This window comes from Stomoxys calcitrans, chromosome 1 (genome assembly GCF_963082655.1).
Source record: "Stomoxys calcitrans chromosome 1, idStoCalc2.1, whole genome shotgun sequence".
NCBI classification, from domain to species: domain Eukaryota; kingdom Metazoa; phylum Arthropoda; class Insecta; order Diptera; family Muscidae; genus Stomoxys; species Stomoxys calcitrans.
In genome coordinates, this window is record NC_081552.1 from 78,056,888 (window position 1) to 78,072,911 (window position 16,024).

The following is a 16,024-nucleotide window of genomic DNA, read 5'->3' on the forward strand; positions in this document are numbered from 1 at the left end:
TTATCGTGTTTTATTTAATTATTTCGTAAAAGCACTGTATTCTCTTCTTCTTTTTCTTCTTCACGCACACGTCTGCCAGCTCCAATCGTTGACATCAAAGAGAAGGAAAACCGGCAAGGAAGTAAGCCATCTTTCCCAAATTTCCCGTCATGGCAGACTTTCGACCAGTCCTTCCTTGACGCTTTTCCTCCCCTTCCACCCGTTTCAACCACTGAAGATAGGACACACCCAGGGCTGTTATCGTGTGCCAACGTCATTCACAATAGTATAAAACAAGAGCCTAAGGGGTCTGCCCACCGTCGGAAGCGCGTACACAACAAACCCAACCATCCTGCCGATATCCCTGTCAAAGGATGGGTGGGAAAAAGTGCGATTTCTCGCAGTGTACAAAGGTCTAAAATCCGGCTGTTTACGAAAGGGCAACCCTAAAAGGTGATCCGAACTGACATCCCTATCTTCTCCTATCGATAAATCGTCCAATCAGAGGAATTCCTCGTTCAAATGGTGGAATTTGTCGTTCACTTAGCTCAACTCTTTTAAGAACTTTTATGCAACACAGCTCAATTCTAGGGCCTGCCTCTCACTGGGGAAGGTGTCTAGGACCCGTCAACGTATACCACGCTGTAGCCTTTACCTTAAATAGATGATTTTCACAACTAAAATTTGCCCTTCCATAGGTGTGTCCACTCCTTTATTCCCTATCGCCGCGTGCGAACCACCCTAATATGAAATGACATACGCGCCCTTCACTAGAGCCGGGCCTTTGGATATCAATTCGTGATGAATGAAATGGATAGCTAAAGGGCCAAAGAAGAAGAAATAACATCATTTTGTCAATGGGACGACCGCATCAGCACCAATGGAAGCAGAAATAAAATGGTAAGTATAATTGTGAAAAAAAAGGAAAATTAGAAAATTAACTGGTGGCCGAGTATAATCAACAGAGTGTTTTAGTAAAAAAAAATATCAGTGCGTGCCCGTTGAAAACAAAATCAAAATAGTGCGAAAGTGTATAAAATACTATGAATGAAAACTGCAGTTGTGCGAGAGTGTGTGTGCGCGTGAAAAAGTTGCAGCAAATAAAAAACCCAATAAATTTGTCTAAAAATCGAATGAAATATCCAAGGAAAGTGTTGGCCAAGTTCACAGAATCACTAAAATACAATACAAAAACATCCAGCCCCAAATCAAAAATTTCAACCGAAGTGTCTTAGAAAACTAATAGCGCCAGTACCCAATAGCCACCAGTAGCTAAGGCCACTGGCTAACTGTGATGGCGAAAATAATGAAAATTGTTAAAAAGGCAAAAAAAAAAAATCAGTGAAAAACGCCAAAAAAAGGTCAATCAATAACCTAAAAGTGCAGTGCCGGAAAAGTAGCGTGGGTCCCAAAAAGTTGGCGTCAGTCCAATACACCCACAAGTGTGTACACAACAAAAACAGGCCACTCACCAATTTCAATGGTGCTAGTGCGTAAAAGTGTAATGATAATAGTGTAGCGCAACGGTACCAAACGCAAGTGTGCGTAACCCACTCAAATAATGAATGGGGGTGGGGGTACGCTAATAAACGCGCCAATTCGTTTAGTGGAGTGAAACAAAAGTAAATTGTCATAGAAATCAACGAGTGAAAAGCCTGAATTGAAACACCAAGTGCAACAAAAACGAAGTGATGGAGTGAAGAAAGAAGACAAAGAGAATATAGGATCCTATTAAAAAGAATTGCGGACGGACAGCAAATTGATAATTAGAAAACTAATTGAAACTAGTAAAATACTCTAACTAAAAAAACTTGGAAAGTGTTAAGTAAGTCCCGGTTAATAATTGGAAAATGATCTGTGCTAAAGTGCATAAAAAGAAGAAACGAAATAAGAGCATGACAGCTGTGAAACACAATACGAAGGAAGTTAAAAAAAACTTGCAAAAGCCAAATTGGTTCGTGACTTTGTGAGTGCCGTAAAGAGTTCAATGAACTGAAAAGTGAAAGTGTAAGAGAAAGTTAGTGCAAAATATCAAAAGGATTTTAAAAAGTTAAAAAAAGACGAAATAATAAGTGATTAAGAATACGCGATAACGATTATAAACTGGCCTTTTGGAAATTTGGAAAAATAAAACAAAGTGAAGTGTAGCAAAAAAATAAAAACTAAAAACAGAAAACGGAAAAATCATGAGATTGAAACAGAAACTAACCGCTAGGAACTTTATTAAGTCAAGCATTTAGAGCGAAATGGCCAAAAGAGAAAAAAGAAATGGAAAAAAACAATAAAAATTTAAAACTTAAAACCTTATCAGGTGAATTGCACTAAATCAAAATTTCTCTTTTTCTATTTGCAGGTCCACAGAATACCTCCCAAGGAAATTCTTCACTACCTCATCGAGGTCGAAGGACAACACCGGAGAAGCTTAAAGTAAAGGACAGGACCAGGACAGAACGGAAAGGAAAGGTAAGTATACATGAAGTACCATAACAGATCTTCACTTATACCTCTTTACGACTTCAAACAGGTCCTGCACTGGAACCAAAGGAACTATACCACCAAGGCTTAACCCAATCCACCAGGAAACAGGTAAGTTCCTCTTTCATCCTTCACTCTCCTTGAACATCTGTCCGTAGACAGGAATCGTGGTGTCCCCTTGTGCTCCAAAAACGGGATTAGGCTTTGAAAAGTTTAGGAATTGCGTGAAAAAAAGGAGAAAAAAAAAATAATAAAGCCCACAGGTAAGAAGATGCGATCAGGCAATTATGAAAAAAAATAATAAAATTCGATGCTGAGAAGTCTTGGTTGAGAATTAAGAGCCTGTGTCGGCATTGGTGGCTGACAACCTCCCCATACCGTTTACCAACCCCAGAGCATACGTGGTGCTCCTGACCACCCATCTGGAGATGTGTACCAGAGTCATCGTCACCGGATACCGCGTTTCCGGCTTATTTACCGCGGTGAATTCGCCTTGTGTCTCCCTCACACTGTGATTCCATCAGCTATAACTGTCGCCTGGCAGCTCATATTCCTCATTCGTCCTCCCCCCTTACTACGATGTGCATCCTAATGTCATAGTTTCGCTGGGGCACAGGGGGGTAGGCTCCGGAGGTCTATGACACGTCACAAGTTGGCCGCCCACCGACGTCAGCACACGATGGAATCACAACCTGAGGAAGCTTCTGCGGTACTCAGGTCACGAAAACTCCGGCGCCCATCTCCAAGAATTGGTGTAGAGGGCTCACCACTGACCCTTTGGCCAGTAAGCAAAGTGGGGAAAGCCACAGCCGCCAATGCAGCGAACGCGTGAGCTAAAATAAAGAACCTCGTGTAGAGAAAATGCCATATTCCGCGGTTTGAAACCCTGCGCCTTGCACATGCGCATAGGAAAATCATCAGAAGGAATAAAAAGACAAAAACTGACAGAAAAAAGTGAAGTCGTGACTCAAAAACAAAGTACGCTCTCTTCCAAGCCAAAGAAAAAAAAAGGTATCAAAATTCGGGGTTCAGGAAAAAGAAGAAAAAGGGAAACATATTGCCAAGAGCGCTACGCCACTCTGGCTTCGGGACACTATGCTATCCCATCCTAAGATAATAGTATACCAAAAAGAAATTCTCTATAACGACCTTATATCAAAAGCCTAGCCTATAAAAAGCAATCCGTACGCCATTCAAGGCAATTCAAACGGATAATAAAAACAAAAATAATAGCAATAACAAAATAACGAAGTTCATATGCAATTCAAAGCAAAAAGTAATTCATTTACCTAAACCTAAAATTCTAAACCTATGACTAGTACCTATGGCCTTAAACTATTGCCTTAGATCTTTGGCGTGCAAGACGCCCAAAGATTTACCCTGAAGATCCTCCACTTCGTATAGAGAATTCCCTACAGGCCGCACAATTCTACACTTGAAGAACTTTTTATCGAGTTTCGCGTTATAGTCCTTAGAAAAGCTACTTTGCCGAAAACTACGGCGAAACACATCCTGTCCGGGCAAGAATTTAACTTGTCGGCAACGAAGATTGTAGGATTTTTCTCCCCTAAGGTAGGCTTTGAGACTGCAGGTTAGCTCTGATCAGCTCTCTGGTCTGCTCCATATTCTCCGAGTTAGAAATAAGGTCGATATCTGGGTCATTTAGTAGTTGAAACTTACGCGCGATCTTGTAAACGCTGCCGTGATTTATCATGTTAACGCCGAACAAAGCGTAGTAAGGCGTCACGTTTATTGCACTATGCACCGACGAGCGCAGCGAACATTCCACCTCCGAAAGGTGCTTATCCCATTCGCGGTGGTCTTCCTTGAGGTACGCCCTTATCGCGGCCAGTACGGACTGGTTAACGCGCTCCGACGCGTTGGCCTGTGGCGAATGGGTAGCGGTCTTCATATGGTTAACACCGAAATTTTTAACCAAGTCCTGGAATTCCTTACTAATGAACTGTTTGCCATTGTCGGAGACAATGACTTCTGGAGTGCCAAACTTGTGGAAAACTTCTGAAATCAGAAACTTTACCACATTCTTGGCAATCGCCTTAGCCATTGCCTTCAACAGCACGTATTTAGACAAATGGTCTAAAACAATAAAAATAAAGGAATTCCCGGACTTGGAACGCGGATAGGGACCGAGGAAGTCAACGTAAATGCGTTGAAATGGACGCTCCACTTCAAATTCTTTGCCCATGGGTGGACGTAAAGTTGTGGTTGCCGGCTTCGTCTCTTTGCAAACCTGGCATTGTTTCACAAAACTTCGCACCTGCATAGCCATGTTTGGCCAGTAAAAGTACTCTTTTACACGGTGCAAAGTTTTGTGAAACCCGCCATGAGCCGATGTAGGTGGACAATGAGCCCTTTCAATGACTTGTTCGGTCAGCTCGGCCGGCATCCACAACTTCCATGCGAAATCTTCACGCAATGGGTCGCCATCGTAATGTCGCGTTCTTTTGTAGGCGACACCATCGATAACCCGAAAGTCGGGTAAACTTGCCGCGTTCTCTTCGAAACTCCGGGTAAGCTCTTGATAGGCGTCAGACTTAAAGGCTGGCGAGGAGAGATACAACAACTGTCCTAAGTCCGCAGAAAGTTCGTCCATATCGTACCTAGACAAGGTATCCGGAACAATGTTCTGGGTACCCTGCCTATGTTCGATATCGAACGTAAAGGACTGAAGATGGAGGCTCCACCTCGCCAGTCTTCCGCTTAAATCCCTATGGGACATCACCCATTTGAGGCTGCTATGGTCAGTGATTATGGTGAAAGCCATTAATTCAATATAAGGCCTGAATTTTTTTATTGCCATAACCACAGCCAAGCACTCTCTCTCCGTCACTGAATAATTCCTTTGAGCGGACGTTAATTTCTGTGAAAAATATGCAATGGGATGCTCTCCGCCCTCGTCATCCTTCTGAAATAGGACTGCTCCTATTCCCCGGTCGGAGGCATCACATTGCACATAGAAATGTCTATCAAAGCTCGGGTGAGAGAGTACTGGGCTTGTAATCAGGGCCTGTTTCAACTGATCAAAAGCAGCCTTCACCTGGTCGGTAAAAACAAAAGCCTTACCCTTTTTAAGAGTATCGAAGATCGGGGTAGCTATCGTCGCGTACTCGGGAATAAACCGCCTATACCAGCCGGTGGCGCCCATAAAACTTCGCACTTGCTTGGCCGTCTTTGGGTAGTCAAATCGCGCTATAGTTTCAACCTTTGCTGGATCCGCCTTGAGAGTACCTCCACCAACAATATAGCCTAAGTATCGGAGCTCTTTGAAGCAAAATTTTGATTTTGCCACATTGATTGTGAGCCCCGCATTGGCTAACAATTCAGCCACACGGTTCAGCAACTCCAGGTGAGTGTCAAAATCTGGCGAAACCACCAAGAGGTCATCCAAGTAAACAAAAACACGGTCTCTTAGTGCTGCGGGAACCACTTTGTCCATTAACCGGCATAACCTCTGGGCTGCATTACACAACCCAAAAGGCATGACGGTAAAATGATAAAGAGGCCTCCCCGGCACCTTAAAGGCTGTCTTCTCCTTACTGGATTCGTCGAGGGGTATCTGCCAGAAAGCATCCTTTAGGTCGACACTGGATACAAAATAGGTGTCACCAAGCCGGCTGAGTAGACCTTCAATATGCGGAAGAGGATAAGCGTCCTTGACGGTGAGAGCATTAAGTTTGCGAGCATCAACACATAGTCTATTTTTCTCGCCCTTGCGGACAAGTGTCACTGGATGGCTCCAGGGACTTTCGCTTTGCTCTATCACACCCAAGGATAACATCCTATCCAACTCCGCATACATTTCTGCACAGCTGGTGACACCGGATAGTGCTTACTTTTAACTGGAGTTGCATCACGTGTGTCGATTGTGTGTATCCCAGACTGTGTCCGTCCCAAGCCTTTTTTAGTAAAGCAGGGGAACTTTTTTATGACATCCTCCAAGCGTTTCCGCTGGAAGTCTGACAACACATGGACTTTCTTGTCATCATTGATACCGCCGTCAGCTTCTTCACAAAGGCTGATATTGTTGGTGCATAAAATCTATGCCAAGAAAAAGCGACCTTCCCAAAGACGGCACCAAAAAGAAGGTTATTTCATGCGACATTTTATTAAAAGTAACCGTGGCCGTGACGCGACCTACTATTTTATGAGGGCTTTCATCCGCGGTATGTATATATGAGTGGAATGGATGTACCACTAGATTCGCACGGCCGACGAAGTCGACGCAACCTTTTCCCAAACAGGATACCGTGGCACCGCTGTCGAGCAGACCCTCTATTTCTTGACCATTAATACCTAACCGTGTATAAAAGCGAGTGTCGTCACCCTCGTAGAGCGATGCGGCCGCAATTTGTCGCCGTAGAGCTTTCCTCTTTTTGTAACGCTCGCGCGCTTTCTTTACCTTATTGGAGATCCCAAAAATCCTCGCCTTTGCCTCGTTATACCCTTGTACCCGGACATGTAAAGGCTTCAATTCTCTAAGCTTTGGGACAAGTGTAGAACTATGCTCATGCTGTTGGGGATTCCTAAGAAGGGTGATCTTTCTATCAGGGGATGGGACTGGAGTTAAACTGGTGTCGACCGCACCTCTCCAGTCTGAGGTGGGATCCTCTGTCGGTTTCCCTGACATTTCGGGCAGTTTCTGACGGTTACTCCATCATGACCACACCTGTAGCAAAAGAATTTTCTAGGCGCGGCACAATACACCCAGCTATGACCTTCCAAACCACAATTCCAGCATTTCAGATTTGTTTTGCCTTGAATTGCATCCACTTCCATGGCCTCCGAAGGCAACTCTTCCTCCCAGGCTAATTCGTGAACGCGCTGCGGCCCTAGATTAGGGCGTTGATACTGTTGACGGTGGCTTGCAAGAAGATTTTCTGCCCTTTTGACTTCTCTGTAGAAGTTCCCCAAGTCGTTAACTCTCACTGAGAATATCATCTGTGCCAATGATGTTTTCAGGTTGCCCCTCATAATTTCCACCATCTCCGCCTCTCGATAGGGTTGCTTCTGCTGGTTTCGCAACTGAATCACCGCATTATAAAAATCTTCAAATGTTTCTTGGGGCTGCTGGCGACGATTGAGAATTTGTGTTTGAATCTGGAATTCGTTTTTAAACCGCTGGTATTGCGTCAGCAGAGCCCTCTCAATTTCTTCCCAAGATCGAAATTGGACAAACTTGCGGTGGTTCCAGTACCAGTCTAGCGCTGGTTTCTCCAAGAGCTGGTGAAACTTAGTTAGGAATTCGCCTTCCGGGCAATCATAATCTCTTTTAAGCTCTCCTACTCGAAAGATAAACTCCTGCACGTTCATGGTTTTGGAGGTGCCATCAAATTTTATACCCCACTTGGTCAAATTTAGCTTGCTGGTCGAATCAGTGTGTGTGCTGCCTCCAGGCCTTCCAAAATGTGAAGAAGGACCTGGAAAATGCGCCGGTTGCAACGGCGGCTGCAAATATGGTGGTGGCTCACTTGTGTTAGGCTGCTGTGGCCTCTCATTCAATGGCGTGTAATAGTTTGGCTGGGTTGAACCCCAGGAATTGCGGTACACCGATGGCACGCTGAGACCGCCGGCCTCCGAAACTGGTGGTGCTGGCATAGATGAGTGTGGGACAGTGCTGGTGCTTGGTATAAGGCCCCAGCCTGTTGATATGACGAGACTGGTGGAGCTACTGGCGCCTGCATATGTGACAAACCCCTAGGCGGATGCGTTTGCCCCAAAGACATATGCTGTCCCTGGCCTAGTAGTTGTCTTCCAGGCTGTCCTGTTGCCAGGTGAGCCATTGGTACATTGTTCGTAGGAACGGAATTACCCACTCCTAACGATCGTTTAGTAGCTTCAACAATGGTAGGTATCAAGCTGTTGATTCTTTCAGTCTCCTCCCTCTCGAACTCTATTCGGGCTAGACCAACGGCTGAAGAGATAATTTCGCGCATGCCAATACTCATAGTCGGGTTTGCTGGAGGCACTGGGACGTTGAGACCAGTGAGTGGGCTAAAAGTTGGAGATGATACATGCCCTTGCGAGCTGAATGTGCTATTCAATAGCCGTGACAAATCGTCCATGCCTTGTGGTAGTGGTGGAGCGACGGATGAACGCGCAGATGCGATCGGCGCATTGCTGGCTGCCACTGTGGTTGTTGTTGTTGTGGTAGTGAAAGTCACAGCTGGTTGGGTTGTGCTCACCGGAAAATTCTGAGAAGTTCCTGGCTGCATCCTGGAATGGCCAGAATCTTCCCTATTTGCTGAACGAGTGTTAACCATTAGAGTAATATATCTGCCAAAATAAAAAAAATAAATGCCAAAATCGAAATGTAAAGTGACTAACAGCCAAAAACTGTAAAAAACACAAAAGGAAAAATATATCGCCGAAAAGGAAAACTCCTTTATGACTGCAAATGCTGAATGTATAGCCAAAAGGAAAACCCTTTGCGGGTAAGAAGCTGAAAGTTCGTAAAATAAAAAAAACTCCAAAAATAAAAAAATGAAGTGTCAAACTTTAAATGACAGAAAATAATAAGAAAAACAAAATTCTCTAAATAAAAAAAAAAACAGAATGCTTAAAAAAAATGATTTGGTACCTCGAGATATGAGATAGATAACCTCCTGCTACTAAGGGAATAAATCTACCAAAGCAAAAACAGAAGAAAAAAAAAAGACTACAAATTCATGTAATGGATCGGTGGTAGGTAACAAACTATCAAAAAGATAAGTAAAGGTAAAATGATGTACGTATCGTATAGTGCCAGTGTATGCATGTTCTAATATAGGTATTTATTTTGATTCCAGGGTTTCGTGAGTGTAAACGCAAAAACAAAAAACGATGAAACATGGAAAGATAGCTACGATGGACAACACGTGGAAACATAAATCTTTGTCTGGCCTTACAGCCCATGGACTAAGCCACGAATGCGTACGAAGACGAAGAAGAATGTGTATCCCGTGATAAAAAAAGGTAAGTCCAAAATCAAATAGGCTATAACTAACTTTAATATCATTGACTCTAAATATGGAAAGATGAAGGCAGAAGTAGACATTTTCCTCCAAGTCCAAAGGCATTTGATGACACAAGGCATCGCTACCACTAGTCACCAAGACCAAGGGCGAGGAGAAAATTGTCACTTTAACGCACATCCTGTAATCTCCAAGTATCTACCGCCTCCTTTGATGAAGCTTCTCGTCCTCCAGAGTCTCTCGACTCGACTGGGCGGGACTTCACCAAATGAGACGTCTTCCACTTGGCGATTACATAATGTGTAGAACCGATAGGAAAAAAAATGATCGGGCTATTGCAATGATATTAGGGACAAAACTAAATTAAAACCAAAAAGCAATTAAAAGCTTACTTCCAAGAAGCTATCAAGACTTCTGGATTAAAATAATCGTACCCCAAAAGAAATTCTGTTTAGAAAAAGACTGCTTAACTTGGGTCTTAAATGTAGCAAACGCGTTAGGGACTCTTAAATGACCTAAACGGGACTCATCTTTGACTAACAAGTAAACTAAGACATTTTCTACACAAAACAAAAACTATTGACACTAAAAGGACTTAGATCGGGCCCCACGTTGGGCGCCATTGTGTTATGGTGGTGTTCTAAGGTGGGTACAGGCTGGACGATAAATCGCCAGCCGATAGAGGTTGGAACTGTCCCCTTTTGCATTGCCGGTATGCTGGCGTTTTGCGCGGCTATCGCTCGCCGGATGGGGGGTGGTTCTTGCCAGGGAAGTTCCTAACACCATACAAAAAAAATCATACCGGTCTTAAAATCAAACATGTACTGAGGCGGAAATAAGTCGACACACAAAAAGGTAACTTGAACAGGAAAAAAAGGAAACCCAACTGCACGTCACACTCACGAATCACCTATCAGCATGGCAGCCTACCGATACGCTGCTTGGCTGGTGTCCCGCCAAGCTTTTGGCCCTCCCTCAGAGACTCCCCAAGGGTCTCTCCTTGATACCCCATTGCATCGCTGGGCATCCCCTGATCAGCACCTTTACTTACCCCTCTTGCTTTACCTTACCACCTTTCTAAAAATAGCCTAAGCCAACATGGTTAATCTTTCGTTAAACGTTATAAATGAAAGTGTTTATTTCCTTGGCAGCCGAATACACACAAAAATAAATCAAATTTTGAAATTGGAAAAAGGAAAAAGGAAAATGAAATGAGTGAAAGTACAAAAAAGAAGGATCCAAAATATACAGGAAAGTGAGAAGTTATAAAAGGAGTGTAAAACAAAAACCAATAGAAGTCAAGATCTATTAATAACATTCATTTGCCGGGGAATTGTCCCCCTCGAAGTTTATTCGCCCTCCTTCACCAAAATGGTCAGCGGGTCTCTTTGACTGACAGACGGCCGTCCGTGTATTGTAGACAGTATTCGTTATGTCCGTCTGTCTTGTATAAATGTTCATATATGTATGTGTACCTTTTCTTTTTTCTTGTCTCTTACTAATATATTTCTTTCCTTATACTCTTCTTCTTTTTCAGGCTTCCTTTTAGGTTGGACAAGTGGCTACGGGGTCAAGGAACCCCAATCTAAAGTCTAGGACCTACCTAAGATAAGAGCTCATATCCTAGCGCCTATTTGGTTCCCTATATCCGGGACGAGATTACCGTGAAGAGCACTCCCTTGTCTAACCGAACAGTAAGTAACACTTTTCTATATTCTTCTTTGCTTTCGCTTATTCTCCTAGGCACAAATATATATATGTAAATTTATTTGTAAAATAATAAAATGTTTGTATCTGTTTTAAGTCGTCCGTCAGTGTCCTAGTCCTGGATATACCGCTGCAACCAGGAGGGCTGCAGAATGCTGGATCTCCCACACTGGACTGGAGCGGTGCTGGTGGCTGACGGTGGGAACGATGAGTTTGTGACTTTTACCGATATTTTGCGTGCTTAGCGCTTTCGTTGTGATTCTGCTGGCAGGCTCATATGCTTCGTGTGTATATTAGGTGATGGTTTACGAGATTTTACAGCCTTCGAAATTGTTCACAGGTTTGATAATTAAAACAAGGAAAAAAAATGTTCACCGTGTTTAAATAAACGCTACTGCCATCTATTAATAAAAAAATGCACTTTCCCACCATCGGTGGTGAAGGGGTTTTTCTGCTTCAAAAGCGTTCAAATTGATTATCGTGTTTTATTTAATTATTTCGCCAGGTAAAAGCACTGTATTCTCTTCTTCTTTTTCTTCTTCACGCACACGTCTGCCAGCTCCAATCGTTGACATCAAAGAGAAGGAAAACCGGCAAGGAAGTAAGCCATCTTTCCCAAATTTCCCGTCATGGCAGACTTTCGACCAGTCCTTCCTTGACGCTTTTCCTCCCCTTCCACCCGTTTCAACCGCTGAACATAGGACACACCCAGGGCTGTTATCGTGTGCCAACGTCATTCACAATAGTGTAAAACAAGAGCCTAAGGGGTCTGCCCACCGTCGGAAGCGCGCACACAACAAAAGTGAGCCCATACAGGGGAAATCGACACCCAAGTTCTGGGAAAATGCATGAATCGAGGATTGGGAGCAACTACCGCATCCAAAAGAGGGTCCACTAAGTACAGAAGTCATGTAAATCTTTTTATACCCACCAGCGAAGGATGGGGGTGTATTCATTTGTCATTCCGTTTGCAACACATCGAAATATCCATTTCCGACTCCATAAATTATATATGTATATTCTTGATCACTGTAAAAATCTAAGACGATCTAGCCATGTCCTTCCGTCTGTCTGTTGAAATCACGTTACAGTCTTTAAAAATAGAGAAATTGAGCTGAGCATAAGCAGGTTAATTTCGAAAATCGGCTACATCGGACTATATCTTGATATGGCCCCCATATAGACGAATCCGCCGATTTAGAGTCTTAGGCCCATAAAAGCCACATTTGTTATCCAACTAGCTGAACCGGGCCCGCTCCGCTGCGCCTTCTTTTACTTTATATGGAACAAAATTATTCTCCGAATATTTATTTTCGACAATTAAAGAGCTTTTAGTGAAATATTGGGTTGCCCAAAAAATAATTGTCGGTAATATTGTAGTAATATAGTCGGCGTTGACAAATTTTTTCAACGGCTTGCGACTCTGTAATTGCATTCTTTCTTCTGTCAGTTATCAGCTGTTACTTTTAGCTTGCTTTAGAAAAAAAGTGCGCGAAATTTTGTTTACATTTGTTTGTTTGGCGTCAATTTAATATGGGTACCACATGTATTGAAAGAAATTCATTTAACAAACCGAAACAACGCTTGTGATATGCACCTTAAACGCAATGAATTCGATCCGTTTTTAAAACGAATCATAACTGGAGATGAAAAATGAATTGTTTACAACAACGTTAGTCGAAAACGATCATGGTCCAAGCATGGTGAACCTGCTCAAACCACTTCAAAGGCTGATATCCACCAAAAGAAGGTTATGCTGTCTGTTTGGTTGGATTGGAAGGGTGTGGTATATTTTGAGCTGCTTTACTGTCAACAGTTGGACAAATTGAATACAGCCATCAAGGAGAAGCGACCAGAATTGGTCAATCGTAAAGGTGTCATATTCCACCAGGACAACGCTAGACCGCACACATCTTTGGTCACTCGCCAAAAACTGAGTGAGCTTGGCTGGGAACTTTTGATGCATCCACCATATAGCCCTGACCTTGCACCATCAGACTACCATTTATTTCGATCTTTGCAGAACTCCTTAAATGGTAAAACTTTCGGCAATGATGAGGCTATAAAATCGCACTTGGTTCAGTTTTTTGCAGATAAAGGCCAGAAGTGCTATGAGCGTGGAATACTAAATTTGCCAGGAAGATGGCAAAAGGTTATCGAACAAAATGGCAATTATATATTTGATTAAAGTTCATTTATTAAAAATGCATTTACTTTCTTTTAAAAAATCCCCAATTACTTTTTAGGCAACCCAATAACATGCTATGAAAATAGTATATGCATATCGCTTGGCTAACAGTATAGCAATATAAGTGCCTTTATCTGTATCCCATATGATCTTTATTGTACTACGAATTCGCTCGGGGGTTTTAATGTCATTAAGGTTTAGATGGTAGATGTACTCTATTCTTAAAATACTTTATTTCAGCCCGAAATTCTCATTATGTCCAATTTGGAGGTGTTTCGGGGGATGAGGTGGTCCCCCAGTGCTCTTCTCTCAAATACCATTTATTTAAACCCCATATTGCCATTGCTTTAAGGAGAGCTTATAGGCGTCCCCCCGAATTCTACTCCCAAATACCTTTATTTGATCCCAATATTGCGATGGTTAGTAAATAATTGCTGTTTGTGGAGTTTTTTGCAAGGGGCAAGGGCTACCCGCACAGAAAGTTGGTCCCAAAAGTGGGTATCAATTCCGTGCTCTATTTTCCAATACCTTTCATTCGAGACCCACATTAAAATGGTCTGTAAATATGGCTGATTTAGGAGTGTTTTAGGGAGAGAGGTGGTCCCCCACACACATAGCCCTGAAAATATATAAGCATCGTGCTCCATTCTCATATATCTCAAGTACCTTTCATATGAACCTCATATTGCCATTGGCGTCGAAATTGGATATCAAATTCGTTTTGTAATATCAAATACCTTTCATTTAAATCGCTTATTGCAAAAGTCAGCAAATATGTCCGGTTTGGGGTATGGGCCCCAATTGCTATCAAAATCGAGCCGCACTGTCTTGAAGCAACAAATTGTCTTGGTGAGCAAAAATGTCCTAATTGGGGGTTGTTATTGGGGTGGAATGTCCCCTAGACAGTTGGTCTCGAATGTTGACATCAGATTCGTGGTCTACTCTCAAATACCTTTCATTTGAGCCCCATATTTCCATAGTCGGCAAAAATGACCGGTTTAGGGGCTGTTGTGGGAGATGGGGTGGCCACTTAGTGACTTTGCCCTTAAAATATATATCAGATTCTTGTTCTACTTTAAAATACGTCTTATTTGAGCCCCATAATGCAATTCTCAGCAAATACTTCCTATATGGGTGGTATTATGGGGGTGGGGTGGCCCTATTGACACGTTTTGCCGAATATTTATATCAGATTCGTGCTTTACTCCCGAAGGCCTTTCATTTGAGCCCCATTTTGCCATGGTCGTAAATTTGTCCTTTTTGGAGGATGTTTTTGAGGAAGGGGTGGACCCCAAGGAGCTTGGTCCCACATTTGGATATCAGATTCGTACTCTCGCAAATATCTTTCATTTGAGTCCCATATTGACATGGTTGGTAAATATGTCTGATTTTGGGGTGTTTTGGGGGTTGGGGTTGTCCTTCAAACACTTGGTCTGACAATTGGATATCAGATACGTTTTTTAATCTTAATTACTTTTTATTTGAGTCCCAGGTTCAGCCGTTTTTGAGACTATAAGGAACACAAACAAACAAACACAAATTGATTTTTATGTATAGGTTAGGTTAGGTAAGAGGGGCAGTCCTTTACAGACTCACTAAGACAATTTTAAGTCCGTTGTGATACCACAGTAGCGACAGACCAAGACTTCTGGCGGGAATCGAACCCCCGACCCCTGCACTGATAATCCAAGCACGCTACCAACTCGGTTACTTGGTGCCCCGGTATTTAAGATTTTGCTAAAATTTAGGACCAGTCGACATGGTTCTTCAATTTGGCCCAGATCGGTTCAGATTTGGATATAGCTGTCATATAGACCGATCCGCCAATTTAGGGTTTTAGGTCTATAAAAACCCCATTTATTATCCGATTTTGCTGAAATTTTGACAGTGAGTTGTGTTAGGCCACTCAACATCTTTCTGCAATGTGGCTTAGATCAGTCCAGATTTGGAAATAGCTGCCATATAGGCCGATCTTTCTATTTAAATTCTAGGGCCTATAAAAGGCGCATGTATAATCCGATTTCCCCGAAATTTGGGACAGTGAGTTAGGTTAGACCCTTCAACATTCTTCTTCAATTTGGTGCTCAGATCGGTGCAGATTTGGATATAGCTGCCATATAGACCGATCTTTCTATTTAAATTCTTGGGCCTATAAAAGGCGCATGTATAATCCGATTTCCCCGACATTTGGGACGGTGAGTTAAGTTAGACCCTCAACATTCTTCTTCAATTTGGCTTAGATCGGTGCAGATTTGGATATAGTTGCCATATAGACCGATCTTTCTATTTAAATTCTAGGGCCTATAAAAAGCGTATGTATAATCCGATTTCCCCGAAATTTGGTACAGTGAGTTAGGTTAGACCCTTCAACATTCTTCTGCAATATGGCCCAGATCGGTTCAGATTTGGTTATAGCTGCCATACAAACCGATCTTTCGATTTAAAGTCTAGGATTATCAAAGCATTACAAGCAGAGGTTTCAATTAGGACAATTGTGACTGGAGGAAAGCCACAAGGGCGGATGCTTTCCCGTGTTTTGGAACTCCTGGCCTAAGCGGATGATGTCATCATAGTGAGTGGACGATTTACATATATAAAGGGTTTTCCAGTAATAGGTGTTACTTTGGATTTTGTTAATTTATTTTTATTTATTTCAATATAATACAAAAAGCCTTACGGCCAAATAACTGTATTACAAGGCAAG

The 16,024-nt window shown here is 42.6% G+C and overlaps 1 long non-coding RNA gene across 1 annotated transcript; it reads left to right on the top strand.

Moving 5' to 3' along the window:
• The first annotated feature begins 819 nt into the window (after window positions 1-819).
• On the top strand, window positions 820-11,607 carry LOC131994058 (uncharacterized). Its single transcript, XR_009396404.1, has 6 exons — window positions 820-879; window positions 2,333-2,442; window positions 2,504-2,565; window positions 9,261-9,426; window positions 10,963-11,119; window positions 11,230-11,607. It is a non-coding gene; the product is annotated as an uncharacterized LOC131994058 (long non-coding RNA).
• The last annotated feature ends 4,417 nt before the right edge of the window (window positions 11,608-16,024 follow it).